Raw genomic sequence first — 15,672 nt, 5'->3', positions numbered from 1 at the left:
CTCTGCCTGACTGAGCTCCTAGCAGTGGAAAAGGAGCTTTGCTTTCCTGTGCTCGGTGCTACACAGGGCCGGAAACATTGATCAGCACTGGAGCGCAGCCTGCGGCCCTCGCCTCTCCCCCTCCTCCCTCCAGATGGGCTTATTTCTCCCCTGCACGTTCCCCTTGCTCGCGCCCTGTATCTCCCCCCACGCACGGCCCTGCGGGCTGCAGCGTTCGCTGGCTCTTCGCAGGCTCCGGTGTTAAGAGCTGAAGGGAGCCGGGCCCAAAGGGAGGCTGTTTCCCTCCAGCGTCTTCCTGCCTTGCTGGAGACAGCAGCAAGGAGTCGGGCCCCTTAGGAAAGCGCAGGCTACGGCATCGTGTTTGCTCTTCATTTTCATTCCAGGGATGCGGCTCCTGAGGCTGGCATATTGCACTGCTCCCGGCAGGTGCCGCGAGGGAATTTAATTCATCCTTGGTTATCTGGAAATGGTAGCTGGTGCTGAGGGAGGAGGCGAGACCGCATACAAGGTTGGGGGCGAGGAGAGCAGGGGGAAGTCTCCCGACGCCTGGCTCAAATTGGCCACGTGCCGTTCAAAGACCAGGCGGCCGCAAGCCCAAATGCCTCTTTAGAGAGGCAGCACTTCAAATCGCGCACGTCCGGAGCAATGCCGGCTGATTTACGATAAGCAAACGCCATTCACAGGCTGAGCCGAGGCCCGGCGGCAGGAGCGGGGCTGCGCGTGCGGTGGCGAGGGGACCCCTGCAACGAAGCAGCACGTTGCGCAGGACGCCTTCGTTCAGCCGTCGTGCGCAGGCTGCCTGAGCCCTGCAGCTCCACAGTTGCCAGCGCCACGGGAAGGAGTTACGGGATCCCGCAAACCCCCCGAGAGGGCTATGGGATCCTACAGCCCATGGAAGGAGGAGGTTACGGGATCCCGTAGCCACCAGCACCCAAGCTCCGACTGTCCACCCACCACAGGCGATGCCTGGAGCAACCACAGGACATTTCTCCACTGGAGCAGGGCAGCCCCAGGTGGCTCCAGCAGCTCCCGAAACGGCGAGGCCGCCTGCTCTGCGCGACACCGGCACAGGGCAGAGCGGGACTTGCCAGGGCTGCGTTCCCACCGGGGCGTCTGCGGCGGCAGGTCTGTCTGGGTCGCGCTAATCGGCAGCACTCGTTTCTCCAGGGAGGCCAGGGCAGAGCCAGCGCCGTTCCCGTTCTCCGGGTGATCCAGATTAAACAGGAACAGAAATGCACCGCTGAATTAAGAGGTCAGCGGCACCAAGGAAAGCCATCTTCCTCTTCCCGGGTCCTGTGGCTGCTCCCTGCACCCAAACCCATCCATGGCAGCTACATCAGTGCACACAGTCCCTCCCCGCCATGAGATGTTTGCCTCCACCCTGTCCCCTGCCAGCCAGGGTGTTTGGGTTAGAGTCACTGGGTGACAACCTCTTGTCCCCAAGCCGGACGGGGCTGCCACATGGGCAGTGATACTGCAAGAACTGGGTGCCGCTCCTGGACCGCCTCCCATCCTGCAAAGACCTTGAAAGAGGAGGAACCGGAGGCAGCGAGCAGCGAAGGGAGGTGACCGTGGCCACAGGCTGAATCAGTGGCGGAGCATCGCTGGTGCTCCGGGCGGGGGTTGAATCGCTTGTGTGCTAGCCGGCGGGGAGGGGGTTTCCGCGCCGCTGCCATGGTCGTTTTATCTAACGAAGAACACGCTGGCGCACAGCCACTTCCCAGCTCCCGGGGGCCGGCGCGAGGCTCAGGGAAGCTCCCCCGTCCTCCCTGCGCGGGCACGGCCAGACGCTCCGCAGCCAGCCCTGGCTGAACAGCGGCTCCGCGGGGAGATGGGGGAAATCCGGGTGGTTTCCAGCCCTGACCGGTGCCCTCCTCCCTCCAAATCCCCACGGTGGCCACGACTTGCAGCCGGGATGGCCACGCCAGCGCTGCCTTCAAGGGGGAGACTCGCTCCAGAGGGAGAGGTGGCTGGCTGCACCCCGGCCCCACCAAGAGGCAGAGCTATCTGCCGTATTCACCGCCCCAGCCAAAATATGCTCACGCTGCGCGAGAGGGAGCGCGCGCGATGCACCACGAGTGCACGCGAGACCACAGGCAAGCCTGGGGGAGAAGCATCATTAATCGGTTGTGATATTTATCCCTTTTGCTGCACACCGCCTCCTCCTGCCCAGGAAGCCCTTGCGCCGCTGACCAGCGGCATGAAAACTCCCGCGGTGGAATAACGCAGCAGCCTCTGCCCGACGCGCAGGCGCCTGCCGCATCCCCGCGTACACGCAACCCGTGTCCGCCCGGGAATCCGCCCCATCATCCCCCCGTGGAGCAGCTCTTCAGAGACACTGCAAGAAAACCTGGGAGATAACACATGCCTGCGACATTAGCAATTAAGGAACATTAATTATAATAATAATAATTATCACAAAATAGCATTTTTATGGCACAATATTATGCTGAAGGATTTACAATATACTGAATCATGAAGTTCGTAATGAAAGTTATTTTAGTTTCTAATTTTGTTTTAATTCTATTCCAATAAAAGATATGATAAATATACCTTAAAAAAAATGCAGAAACCATTACTTAAGACAATTTCCCTATATAAGGATGTTATATTGCAGCACAGAGTTCCCCTGAGAAGCATCACGATCCTCAGCGAGGCAGAAACGTCCGGCCGCGTGAAATACGACCCAGGAGCTCCTGTGAGTCTCGCCTCGCGCCGGCGGCCGCTACCAGCCCGCGGCTCCCCTTCCCCAGGCCGGGAGAGGGCATGGCCGCAGATCCCCCGCGGCGGCGCTCGGCACCGCGACAAGCTCAGGGCAAGCGCAACGTCGAGGCTTTAGATTTGCACCCACGATGAGCTGAGCCGTGTTTATTCCCACGTCTTCCTTCAGCCGCTCGGCAATGCAAGGAGTCCCCGATCCCTGCGTGACATGTCACTCTGCCTCGGACTTCCCTCCATACACCTATAACTGTTTTTAGGAGAGAAAGAACAAAAAAAGGACTGAAAAACAACCAAAAAAAAAGACAAAAAAAAAATCCAAGTCTGTCCAGCCTTGAGCTACTTGGAGGGTTGTTTTTTTTTTTTTCCCCTCAACTTTTCTCCATCAGCAAATGTTGATTTGCTGAAGGTTTTACAGTAAGAAAAAACCCACAATCATTTTGAAGAAAGTTCATCACTACAGTAAAAAACAAGGAGGACACAGAAATCATTTAGACATGGTTGAAGAACTGTGGCTTGGAAGAGCAGCGCCTGATAATTCCATTTTAAAAGGATGTTTCATTTCCTTTTTTTAAATAAATTCCACAACACTGAACAAGTCAAAATCAGAATAGGAAGGTTCACGTTTACCGAAACAGAACACTATGGCTGACCCACGTTTTGTTACGCAGGACCTTTAAGCGAATGCTTCACCCCGCTGCAGAGCAAGAAACATTTCAAAAGCACCGATTCTCCCCTGGAATGACCAAATCCAGCCCCACTTCGCCCAGCTGCACGGCTTGAGGAGCAGTTTCCCCTGGAACCACCCAAGGACCCCATTGCCCAGGCTGTGCTGAGCCGGCCCGCACCCTGCCTGCAGGTATTTTCGCCAAGCAAGAGCCAGCGCCGGCCGCGGATTCCTGAAGGCCCCTCTCGTCCATCCGTCCGTCCCTCTGGGGGCCACCTCAGCCCGGCCGGCACGTCACCATCCAGCGGTGGCAATCGCTGCTGGCTCCAGGTAGCTGGGGAAGAGCGGTCACCTCTGCGCGCGTGTCCGCCGGCTCCGCTACCACCGGCTCCCGTGCCCCTGGCAGCCCTCCTTGACCTCTGCAGCGGGCTGAGCCGGGCAGCCGAGCGGGCGGATGCACGCGGAGATGGTCCGTGCACATGCCGGCAGAGCCGATCCCGCGCGGCCGCCTCCGTCCTCCCTTTCGCCGGCAGGTCTATCTGTCGCGGCAGGGCTGAGGTTGAAGCGCAGCCGAGCGAGCGGCGTTCCCCTTCCTGTAAGGGCTGGGAAGACGTCGCACTCCCGCTGCTCCCCCCCCCCGTCGCACTTCCCACGGCCGCCGCACGCGCTGCCGGGATCGCAGCATCCTTCCCGCGCGTGCCGGGGCAGCGGGCCGAGCCCCGGGTTCCCGTGGTTAGCGGGACACCCCGCACCGCGAGGCAGCAGCACCGCTAGCCAGGAGACCTCGGCCCCCGCGGCAGGGCAAAGCTCACGGGCACCGCGCCGCCGTCTCCCCTCCTGCGCCGTGCAGGCAGGGAACCCGAGGCGCGGAGCAGGGCGGGCGTTTGCGAGAAGCCCCAGGAGCGCTGGGTGTCAGGGCCACGACGCGAGCCTCGGTGCAACGGGGCGTCCGGGTGCACCGGCCGCGGGCCGTTTCACTGCGGCACCCCCCCCCCGGCAGGGGCATCCCCCCCCCCAGCTTGCCCCTCGCCCTGCCCCAGCGCGGCCCATCGCCCCGCCGGGCCCGCAGCCCCCGCTCCCGCGGGAAGGCGGCGAGCCCCTGCGCTGCCAGCCCCTGGCTTAACTCCTTCATAATTAATGAAGCGCTTCCGTGCGCGCTGCTGCCCGCTGGGGCCTCCCAAACGCAGATTATCCACCTCGGCGCGGACGCAGGAAACATTACAAGTGGGTCCGGGAGATGATGCGTCTTGGCTCGCTGACATCCTGTAAATGATGGCTCGTTCGGGAGGCAGCCGGGGCAGCGCCGATTCCCAGAAAACCCAGCAGAGCTGCCTGCGGGAGATCCTGAAACGGTCCGTGCCAGCCACAGAGAGACCCAAACTCCGTCAGGAGGGAGATAAAATGCCCCAGAAGGCAGAGCGGGGATGGCAGGGGTGTGCATTTGAGGGAAGTGGTGTGGGGGGGGGGGGATTTTAACTAAAAGAGGTGCTTATCGTACTAGCAAGACTGTTAATTGATTCAAAGAGAGCCATTTCTAAATCATATCCCGACGTGCGCAGCGCGATCAATAAACGCATTAAAGCCGAAGCCAGGCTGCAAGCGCTTTGGTTGCGTTACTTCACGCCGCCCCGCTCTGAGCCCCGGCCAGGGCCACGGAGAAAGCCCCGGAGAGCAGCGGGGCCAGCGGGCGCCCAGCACCCCACGGAGGAGCCTTCCCGGGAATGGGCACCAGCCTGGGAGAGATCCCGGCACCCAGAAATGGGGCTTTTTTCAACGTCACGCCGTGGTTCAGCAGCACAGAGAGAAACCTACCTCCTTCTCCCAGCGCCGGTCAGGCACTTCCACTGCAAAATCACGCTCCTTCTCCTCTTCTCCCGGTCCCGGTCTCCTGGCTACTCCCATCAAACTTATTTGATCTGGAAAAATAAGAGAGAGGAGAGGTGATCGTTTCAACAGGGACGTGCCAGAAATCCTGAAAAGCTCGGCTGCCTGGGCTTTTGCAGCACGGCAGGTTTAGGAGGGGGGTTCCCACCTTTAAGAAGGGTTTTAGCAATTGGAAAAACAAGTCTAGAAGATCCCTTTCTCCACGCACGCTCCCCTGGCAAATCCCTGCTGCCCAAAGGGAGAGCTGGGAGCTGGAAAAAGTGAAGCAAATATAGACACTTCAGCCTGTTTATACAAAAAGTTTACAAAATGATGAGTGAAAGACAGTTAATGATGCATAGTACACTTAGTGCCAGGGAAAACGCTCTAAATTAAAGTCCTCAAATATGAAGAGAATCAACATTTAATAAGACAGTTAATGTATGTTATTTAAATGTCACTTCATTATTAAAAGTGTATATTTTTTGAGGTTTAATAACCATGTAATTGAGGCATCTTTTCTATAGTTAAACCTTGGCAAATATGTTTTTCATAATTAGCCAGTATTTATTTAACATGCAATAACCATCCCATTAAATTTAATGACTTCAATTAATAGGTACAGAGGGGCCTTTTTTAATGTCAATATGTGCTCCCAAAGCCAGTTCCTAACGCGGCACCACGTGAGGAAGCTCGACCGCCGCGGGGGGACTCGGGAGAGCAGGAGCGCTGCAGCCGGACGCCCGAGCCCAGCCGGACTGCAGCCCTGGCCGGTGCGGGAATCGGTATTCCGGCACCACGTCCAACGCCGGCCCCAGCCCCGCGTGGGGTGACGGAGGCCGGGGGCCCGTGAGCCGCCGCTGCGCCCCTCCGCAGGGCAAGAGCGCGGCCAGATTCCTGCAGCCAGCAGCGCTCCTTCCCGCTGCTTCGCAAAACGCCGGGAGCTGAGAGATGCTGCCGGCGGCAAAGGGCAGCGGCGAGGGCAGCGACGCTCCGTCCCTCCCAGCCGGCGCGACGGGGGGAGGCTGCAAAGCAGGATTGCGGCCAGCCCGCGCTCTCCCCCCCTGCGCAGGACGTCTCAGCCCGAGGGGCTCGGAAAGCAAAACCGGCACCCGCAGGAGCCGCGCGGACAAGCAGCGCTGCCGCCCCACTGCAGCTCGCGCCGGAGGGGCCGGGGCGTCGCTGGCCCCCGCGGGAATGGGGGTCCCAGACTGCTGGGGCCGGGAGCAGGGGGCTGCCAGGACGGCGCCGGGGTGCGGAAGGGGGGCGCTGCCCACGGGCGCCCGCCCGGGGACCTGGCCCCATCCGCGCTGGGACGCCGCCTCATCCCGCTCCGTCCCGCTGCCGGCGGGGGGAGGCCAACGGGCAAATTTCACCAGCGGCCGCAGAACAGGAAAGACTCGGCCCAGCGTAGCCGCAGCCAGGCCTCGAAGCCATTAGCAAAGAGCCCGGGGTGAACGAACGCCTTTAATAAACCACCCGGCAAAGCGTTATTAACCCGCTCGTAAGAAAGCCCCGCAGGAGGCTGCGCGCCGCGATCCGGCCGGGCCCCGGGCTGTAAAAGCCCTTGCAGCTCGGGAGGAAACCTCCACGGCGTGGGTGCGCCTGCCCTCCGCCGCCGCCCCGGCACGGCCGCCTCCGCCGGGCCCCGCACGCACCCCGCACGCACCCCCGCGGGCCGCGCGTTCGCCAAGTCCCCGCTCACCGCAGCCGCCGGCCCGCGAAGGCGCCCGCCGCCTGCTTTTTCATTTTCTCTTTATTGCATTTTAAACATTTGTTCAATAAGAATAAAATCGCGGAGATTAAACCTTCACCCAACGCGTGGCAACGGTATCAAAATGATTAAATCAGCGGCAAAGCGCTCCGTACGGGAAGGTCGGGCCGCTACCGCCTCGCGCGGAGGCGAGCGGCAGCTTGCAGCCCCCGGCACGGGGGGACGCGAAGGGGGAAAGGCGCCGTCCCCTCTGCCGGCAGCGGGGCTGCCCAGGAGCGGGGGGCGCTGAGGAGGGGGCTGCGATTAGGCTGAAAGCAGAGCATCTAACGAGGCCCGGGGCCGCGGGTCCCGCGGTCCACGCAGGGGTGATCCGGCCTCGCCGCGGAGCTCCCCGCTAAACGCAGAAGGAGCCGGGCAGGGAAAAGCGCGCGCTTCCCTGGGTAGCAAATTGTGAAGCGCAAGGAGGAACGTGCGGCAAAACCCTCAGAAACCAATTACTGCTCGCGAGAAGCGACGCGATAAAAACACGCCACCTTTCCGCTCCAGCAAAGGTGCCGGAACGCGGAGCCGTGGCAGCCGGCCCCAGGCAGGCTGCGGCGGAGGCGCTGCCCCCGGAGACCCCGAAACACCGCCGGCCGAGGCCAGATCGTCGCCGGCCCAGGGGACCCCGAGCCTCCCCGACGCCCCGCGGCCACCGGCGCCCCGGAGCCCCCTCACCCGGTGACGATGCTGCGGGCGGGCGCCCGGCCAGGTCGCGTCTTCCCAAAAGCGCTCGCTGCTGCCGAGGGACTTGGAGAGGGTGTTTTAAGCGCTGCTCCATTTTTCTAGCCGCCTCGAGCCAGGACAAGGCCCAGGAGACACCGAGTCCTCGCGGGCGGAGGCGCGGAGGTTGGGCTTGCGTCCCACCGCGCGGCAGAGCCCGGGGCCTGGATTCGGGGCAACTCGGCTCGCCCCCAGGGCAGAGCCCCGGCTCCGGCAGAGCCCACGCGGCCCGGCCCGACGCCGCGGCTCAGGACGCGACTCCTCGCGCCAGGCACCCTCGTGGGGCGGCGGGAGGGAGAGGGCAAGGAAGGGACCGGCAGAGCCAAAACATGCCAAGAAACGAGCAGGTTGGGGAAACGCGTGTCCCCCCACGTTTCCCCGGGCGCCGAGCGCTGTGCCGACACGGCGCCGCCGGCCTCCGCCGGGGCAAGGCAGCTGCTGCAGCGCTCGCGTGCCGCCTACGCGGTGGGGTAACAAGATGCAGCCGCAATCAGCGGATCCCTTCGCCGTTTAATTGCAGCGTCAGTAATTAGGGAGCATGTCGGTTGCTCCGACGGATCTGCGCTCAGGTCCGCTGCGGCCACCTGCTCCCCTCAACTGGCGACCCCGGTGTCCGTCTCTGCAGCTCCCTCTTGTCACATCTTTCCTCCGTTCCCTCTCCTTCCCCTTCCTTCTTGCCCTCATTTTTCTGTCTCTCTTTATCCTTTCTTCCCACCGTGGGGAAGGGAAGCGGAGCGTCCATCATCATCCTCAGCTGCCACCTTAACTCTGCAACCGCCCCCCTGCTCAGTGCTGAGAGTCAGCGAGGGGTTCCTGGGCTTTCCCATCCTCGCGCTCCCCTCCTGGAGCCGGGGTGGCGGGATGCTGCCCCTCGGCACCCCGCGGAGCTGCCTCATCCCGCTCCCGCTCCTGCTCCCACTCCTGCAGCCCAGGCCTTCGGCACAGCTGCTCCGGGGGGAAGCACCAAGCTGAAGCATAGAAGAAGCCTGATTTTTTTTTCCCCCCTAATTGAAAATGAATGAATAAATAAATAAATAAAAGGCCAAGCACAATTCTGCTTTTAAATTCAAATGTGCAATATGGCCTGGAGCCTCAGAGCCAGAAGGAAACTATGGATTTGGGCAGGGAAGCAGGGAGCATTTCGCTGCAGCTCGGCCCGATGCACGAGGGCTTCGAGCGGAGAGGCAGCTGGGGGGGCACCGTCCGCGGGCGCTGCGGCCCCGGCGCTCAGCCCCTGCTCGACATCGCCGTGCGGGGCAGCAGCGCCTGATGATGCCAGGACGCTCCCCCCGTAGCCAGCTCCGCTGAATTAAAGGAAAAACCACCACTGTTTCACAGCAAAGAGGACAGCCAGAGCTCCAGCTGCCCCAGACGAGCCACGTCCACCAAGAGGCTCCAGCTGCCTCTTATTCCCGCGGGCCCTGCACGGCCCAGCTGCGGAGAAGGGATTTGTGGGTCCCACTCCCGCACCCCGTCCCGCAGGGGAGGCTCCTGCCGCTCCCGCAGCATCAAAGCGCCGACCGCGTCTCGGCTTTAATGACACCTTGGAAGCCGGGGGATTTTGCAGGGAGCAGCCGTGGCCAATTTCTGCCCCTTAGGCCATTAGGTTAATGCACGGGTGCTCGGTGCCTAGAGACTTAACCTAGATTCGCATCCCATATGGGTCACAAGCGACACGAGTTCGGACAGGCCTCAGCCGAAGCGACGAGCCCGGTTTGACCTCTGTGGTCCAGCACAGCCGTCTTTCCGCCTTCCGCGTAAGGTGGAGGCGATGGCCCTTTCGCCCGGGACTTCTCCCGGCCCAAAGCTGAGCCAGGAGCTGAGGAAAAAAAGCATCAGCAAAGCACAGCCCGACAGTGCCATCTTGTGCTGCCTGCCAGAACGGTTTCGGGGCCCGGCAAGCCCGGCCGGACAGGTCCACGCCGGACACGCGGGGCCGGGCAGAGGCGAAGAGGACCCGGGTCCACATCCAGCCCCACATCGCTGCACGGCCGGAGGTGCAGCGGGGCCGGGGCCCCCGTCCAGCGAGGCCTCCAGCTCGTGTTCCTGGCCCGGGGCACAAGCCCGACGGGCGAAGGAGGGGGGTAAAAACCACTGCACGAGGGGGGAGGAGGGGGGGGGAAATCAGCTTCACAAATTACCGCTAGCACCAAATGTCCCTTCTTATCAAGACTGGACGGGTATTCAATTTTCTCTTCAAACGCCTGCCTTCTGAAATGGTAATAGAATTTCAAATCTAGGGGAAAAGGGAGGGGAAAAACTGAATATGCAAGGATTAAACAATGAGAGAAAGAGAGAGGGAGAGACAAAGGAAGAAATTATACCGAAAAAAATATAGTCGGAGCCTTTGCAGGAATTAATTAAATACAAATATAAAAAGAAAATTAACAGTCTCATGCTTAGGAGGGGGGGGAAAGGATATTTTCTGAGTTTAATTAACCTTTTTTTGCCAAGCACAATAAAGAGGAAGGGGGGAGGGGGGGGGAGAGCAAAGCCTCCTAATTGTTTTGGCTTGCAGGAGATAATTAGGGGAGCCGGTCCCGTCCTGGGTCTGCCTGCGCGCGTTTGGGGCACGCACGTGGTCCTGGCTTCTGTACGCGGCAGAATTGTTTGCGTACAACCAACTCATTTGTTGGGCCGAACGGGCAGGTAGATCAGGAGGAGCCGTGGTCCCCCCGTGAGCAGGGGACCTCAAGCCGGACGAAAAGGGACATGTCCCCTTGCGGCCATGCCAGCAGGAAGCGGAGGGTGTTGGACATCCCAGAGCTGAGTGCAGGGGATGCCAGTAGCATGGGAGCTGGGACAGCTGCATGACCACGGCTGTCCATGCGCTGCTCAACATCTCGTTTGCAGGTTTGGTATCTGTGGTGCTTGGGGGCATCAGTCACCAGGTGATGGCTCGGAGGTAGGACAGGTTTTCAGAGCAGCCCAGACACCAGGAGAGCCTCACTGCCAGCCTACAGAGGGGCTGCACTGATTTTCCATATCCTGATGTCAGTCTCCTTATTTCAAAAGCTTTTCTATCGTCACAGCGAGCTGTTCCCAAGGCCGAACCGCTCTGCTCTCCGCCAGCTAGGTCAGGTTTTGGCAGGGTGAAAATACAGTGTGGAAAGCAAGTTTATTAAGGCTCAAGACAGTGAGGTCACCTTGACAAACCTAACTCTTACCTACTCTTCTCCTCCCTGAGCGTCTCAGAGAGGCTGCAGGAGCAAAGGCAGAATCTGCTGAAGAGGAAGGTGCTCCCCAGGCCAAGTCAGATGGGGCCAGACCTGCTCCGAGCTGGGCAGTGGCGATCCAGGCACGCTACAGGGAGCCAGTGATGCTTTTTGAGGTTTCCTTCCCGAAACCCTGGGAAGGGCTGGTGTCCTCACCCAGCCACCCCTCCTGCCTGGCCACAGAACACAGTGGCACAGGCCCAGGACCTCTTGCTGCTTCTCAGAGGGGCTGCTGAGCCTCCTCCTCAGAGCAGGACCAGATCCTGGTATCTGCAGTGGTACCGTCTCTGCCCCACCAACTCTACACGCTTCCCAAGGCTCTTTCCCTCCCAGGGGCTCCTTTCTCTGCTCCTGCCTGGCAGCTCGGCTCCTTACCCCCATGAGCCTGCCTGCCTGCCAAGCACTTTCTGTCCTCGCTCTCCTTGCCCTGATGCTTCTTTGCTTTGCTGTTGCCACCTCCTCCACCGCCAGCCCTACTGGATGCCCCAGCAGCTCTTGCAGAGCAAGGAGAGGGCAGGAGGCCACAGCAGGAGTGACCGACTGCCACCACACACCCCAGCCACAGGAGCTGCTTGGCCGCAGACTCATGGGTTTGCCGAAACAGATGATGATGAGAAAGCTGGTCCTGAAGAGCAGCAGCTCTAGTGACTTTTGCAGCAGGCCAACCCATCATGTCCAGCTGTAAGGACCGACCTTACAGTGCTCCCCCTGGACGAACTGCACTGCCTTAGATCCAGGCTTACGCAGTAATATTTATGGTGACTCACATAACGCTGGCAACCTGGAGTGACAGCAGTCAGCCTGTTACTGGTCCATGGCCCATTTGGACATTAGCAACAAACACCACCTCTGGGTCTCAGCAGCTGGACCTGCCTTGGGGGGAGCCTGGTCCCGGGGGGAAGCCCTGGGGCTTCAGGCAGGATGTGCTGCCTGTGAGATGCTTGGTCAGTTATTGTAGGTCTCTGAACCAACATGCTGGGTTTTCTTTAGCCTTTCACTACATCCTTTCAACAATTGGTGCTGTGAGGTTAAGACGGCAGCCTGCTTCCCTTTAACCAACAGCCTGGATCAGTCAGGAAGCAGAGGTTTCCTGAGGACTTGTCCCACCTAACATTCTTCAGTCACCACCCATGAAGAGGTCCTTCACCCCTACCCCGGCTCGTGGGAAGACCAGCAGCTGCCCTCAGTGGGATGCCCAGAACCCAGCAGCAGCTCTTGGTGTCAGTGCGAACCACCCTCAAGGCTGCAGATGTCCCGGAAATAAACTCTTTATAGCGCTCTGCCCTCAGCCAAGTTCCCAACCCCTTTCTGGCCCAGGGACTTCTCAGGCTTTAATGCTGCTAATCATCCCTGGTGAAAGGCAGCTAGTGCAAGACTCTCCCAAATTCATACAGAGCCCCCTCCCTTCTCTCCGGCACCCCCCAGCTGTGATTAAACCATCGCCCTCCTGGTACTCACACCCTGGCTCAGGCGGGTAAGGGAGAAGCCCGGGCACATGCTGGCTGCTGGAGGAGGCTGCACCCAGCAGGTTTTGGTGGTTTTCTCATGAGACCAGGGCTCAGGGTTTTCCAGGCAGGATCAAGTTTGTTATATCTCAGCTTCCACTGGGCGATGGAGGGAGAAATTCATCATTCCCAGGTAGGTGGTTTAGGAAAGGTGCAAACTGAACACAGAGCTGAGCGCTGATCTGACCTGCCCACATGGCCTAGTTGTGGACACACAAACTCCCCTATAGATTATCCGGGAACTGGGTGATTAATAAGTTAAACGCAACACCAGCAAGCATTTACTTAAACTTGGCTCCCTTTCTGTTCAGGAATAGATTGCAAAATTATTCAAGAGTCTTCAGCATAAATTATTCCCAGTATAAGGATTGTTTAAATTGCAAGCTGGGAATATTACTGTGAAGTGTACAAGGTACGTGGTAAATTATGTAACCAATTTATGTAATTTATAAATTGAGTTACATAAATTAGCCACATAAGGTACAGCATGAATGTCAAATTGTATATTCAATTGTCACAATAATAGCTCAGCATCAGATTAGCTTGAGAATTAATCCAGACAGTACAAAGTCTGGATATTACCAATAAATATAAATATCAAATTGTATACTAACTGCACAAACTAGAAGGTTACTGGCATTAAAGTGCAAACACTCAATTACTCACTTACGCAAAAAAAAGGAGGCCGAGATAGGAGAACCACTTTGCTTTTCAGTTTGCACAGATGTGCTCAGACACTCTATTCCTCTAGTAGTCACTTAACTGATACCAGTCTTTGGACCACAGGAATTCAGACTTGATACTGTACTCTACAAAGCATTTTTAGGAAAGGCAGAAACTACATGAGCCTTCTCCAAAAGTCCACTTCCAACTCCTGGAGTAATGGAGTATCTTCACCAATTGTCAGCAGTAAGGGGCCTACAAAATCGTCAATGGCTTTGCAATTAAGAAGTTCTTAGTCTAATTAAGGGCACCTTCACACTAATTAATTCACTGCACATAGTGCCATGAGTATGGAAGAAAAGTCCACGTGGTAAATTAATTTATTGAGCAACTCTGACATTCTCACGTGCCATTATTCACTAATCCAAGTTCTTGGGACCTGGAGGAGTCTTAGGAAACCAGGAAGGAGGCTGTTATTTTTCTCCAAATTAACAGCCAAAGGTACATTTTCCACCACTCCTTTTTCACCAGCACTTCCCCTCCTCTCCCATAAACTATTCTACCCTTACACTCAGCACGGGCAATACTCAACACTGGGCCAGGGATACCTTTTTTTAGGCACAGACATAACGAGATTAAAGGCTCTTCTCTTGCAGTCCTTAGGTAGGCTTTGGTATCAATTGAAAATCTGGAAAGATTTGGGGGGAAGATGTGGGGGGGTATGAGGCTACAAAGGAGAAGATTACAGGCCACCTCATAAATGACTCAACCTAAAATTATAAAGCTGGATGAAAGTAACTGATTTGGACCAGCCAAAGCAAGGAGAGCCAGGAGCAGGAAGAAGTGTGCCCTAGGCCAGTTGTCAGGATGCTTCCCTCCCTCTTCTCTGTCCCTTCCTTTCCATCCCTTCATCCCTCTCATAACAAGTCCTCACCATTTTGGTCCCTCCAGGCTCCCTGACCCATATATCTCAAAGCCACTCTACCCCTCCAGATGCCCCCAGTTTTCCAGAGCACCTTAACCTCTTCCAAGGACTACACTCAGAGCAGTCGGAGGAGCTAGGGGGAGGTGGGATGCTACCTGTACCCTGAAAGCTTTGGCTCACAAGTTGGCTCAGTGGGTGCTATGGACAGGTAGCAAGGTTGAGCCATGTGTCATGCTTTTTGTTCCATTGCCCACACTCTCAATTAATGCTAAAGGCTTCCAAGTTTCAGATTTTTTTTTAAACCTTTTACTCCTTATTAAGATCTAATTTTCTTTCAGGTTGAGTATGGCAGAATTTTGCTTTCCCGTGAACAGTTGCTATTAAACTGTGATCTACTTGCTCAGGAGGGCCACAAGGTCTGTAGCAGTGTTAAGGCAAGTCCCAAGTGTGACTAGAAATAGATCTAGAGCACAATTCTCAAGTACAGCTTATTAAAACCTCCTCTGTTGATAGGTGGGATGGGTTTTCCCAGAGAGCTGTGCGAGTCTGGACCTCCCAGGCAGCCCCTCATGGAAAACACTGGCGGTAAGTAACCACATCAGAGGTCAGAAAGATCAGACAGATTGGCTTAAAATTGTGGTGTGCACACAGGTCTCATTTTCCTACGCATTCCTTGCATTATTGAACAGAGGCTTTTACCTAGCAGCAGCAGAATTGTATTTTGAAACACCTGGCCCATCTCTCACAAGGAAAGCAAATGTAGCCCTTTCTCCTGACACAGACCATGCCATGCTTACCCCAGACACTGTCCCCTTGACATCAGATTCCTATAACCTATATGGATGTACCCCAACCATTAGCTGAAAACAGCCTTGAATAACACTACTCGAGTTTTACATCAGGAACAAGCAACGCAGCCTCTGAAGAGGACTTACATTTTGGTCTTTGAGGAGGAAAAGAACCAGACCCTATTGTCTGAGGCTGCTTCCAAAAGACTGTCAGCTTAGACTTGGAAGAATAATTTCTCTTCTCTGTTTGGCCACAGACTAAATTGGTGAGCCTTTCCTCAGACTGCAAAATTCATTTTTCTTGGCGATGGGGAAGTCAGGCCAAATAGTGGCTGGGTGGAACCAACTGTTGGCACGCAGGTTTCATGGCTGGGTTTCAATAGGATGTTAGGGAAAGCAGCCATGCAGCATTTTAAATATATTACTGTGGGTATTCCATTTTCTAAATTGCCTCCAAGTCTGGGAACGTATACTCAGGGTACCAAAAGGTGCTACATAAAACAATTAGAATGTAGTAGTGAAATAACAGACAAACATTTTGTCTTTTTGTACCTTCTTTCACTGAAAGATCCTGTGGCACTGCACAAGCACCTGAGTTAAGTTTGGAAGAAGCCTAGCACACAGATAAGTCTACTGGTCTCAGCTTGCGCCCCACATTTGGACAAGCCTGCCTGCCAACTGCGACAGCCTTCTGCTGTGCCCCTTCCCACCAAAGGAGCCCTGATCCAGAGATGAGATTGCAGAGCCATGCTTAGGAACAAGCATAAATCACACAGCAAAAGGTGGCTTCAGAAACCTGCAATGCGTGTGGAGCCAGGCTTAGTCTGTGTGCAACGACGGCCATCACAGATG

General features: G+C 57.1%; 1 long non-coding RNA gene across 1 annotated transcript; it reads right to left on the bottom strand.

Moving 5' to 3' along the window:
• Positions 1–4,416: 4,416 nt before the first annotated feature.
• On the bottom strand, positions 4,417–7,447 carry LOC106482768 (uncharacterized). Its single transcript, XR_001292225.2, has 3 exons — positions 5,418–7,447; positions 5,198–5,301; positions 4,417–4,729 (listed from the first exon to the last, which is right to left on the bottom strand). It is a non-coding gene; the product is annotated as an uncharacterized lncRNA (long non-coding RNA).
• Between the last annotated feature and the right edge of the window lie 8,225 nt (positions 7,448–15,672).

The sequence above is a fragment of the Apteryx mantelli genome, chromosome 12 (genome assembly GCF_036417845.1).
Source record: "Apteryx mantelli isolate bAptMan1 chromosome 12, bAptMan1.hap1, whole genome shotgun sequence".
NCBI lineage: Eukaryota > Metazoa > Chordata > Aves > Apterygiformes > Apterygidae > Apteryx > Apteryx mantelli.
The sequence above is the reverse complement of the archived record's forward strand: the minus strand, read 5'-3'. Positions and strand labels throughout refer to the sequence as shown.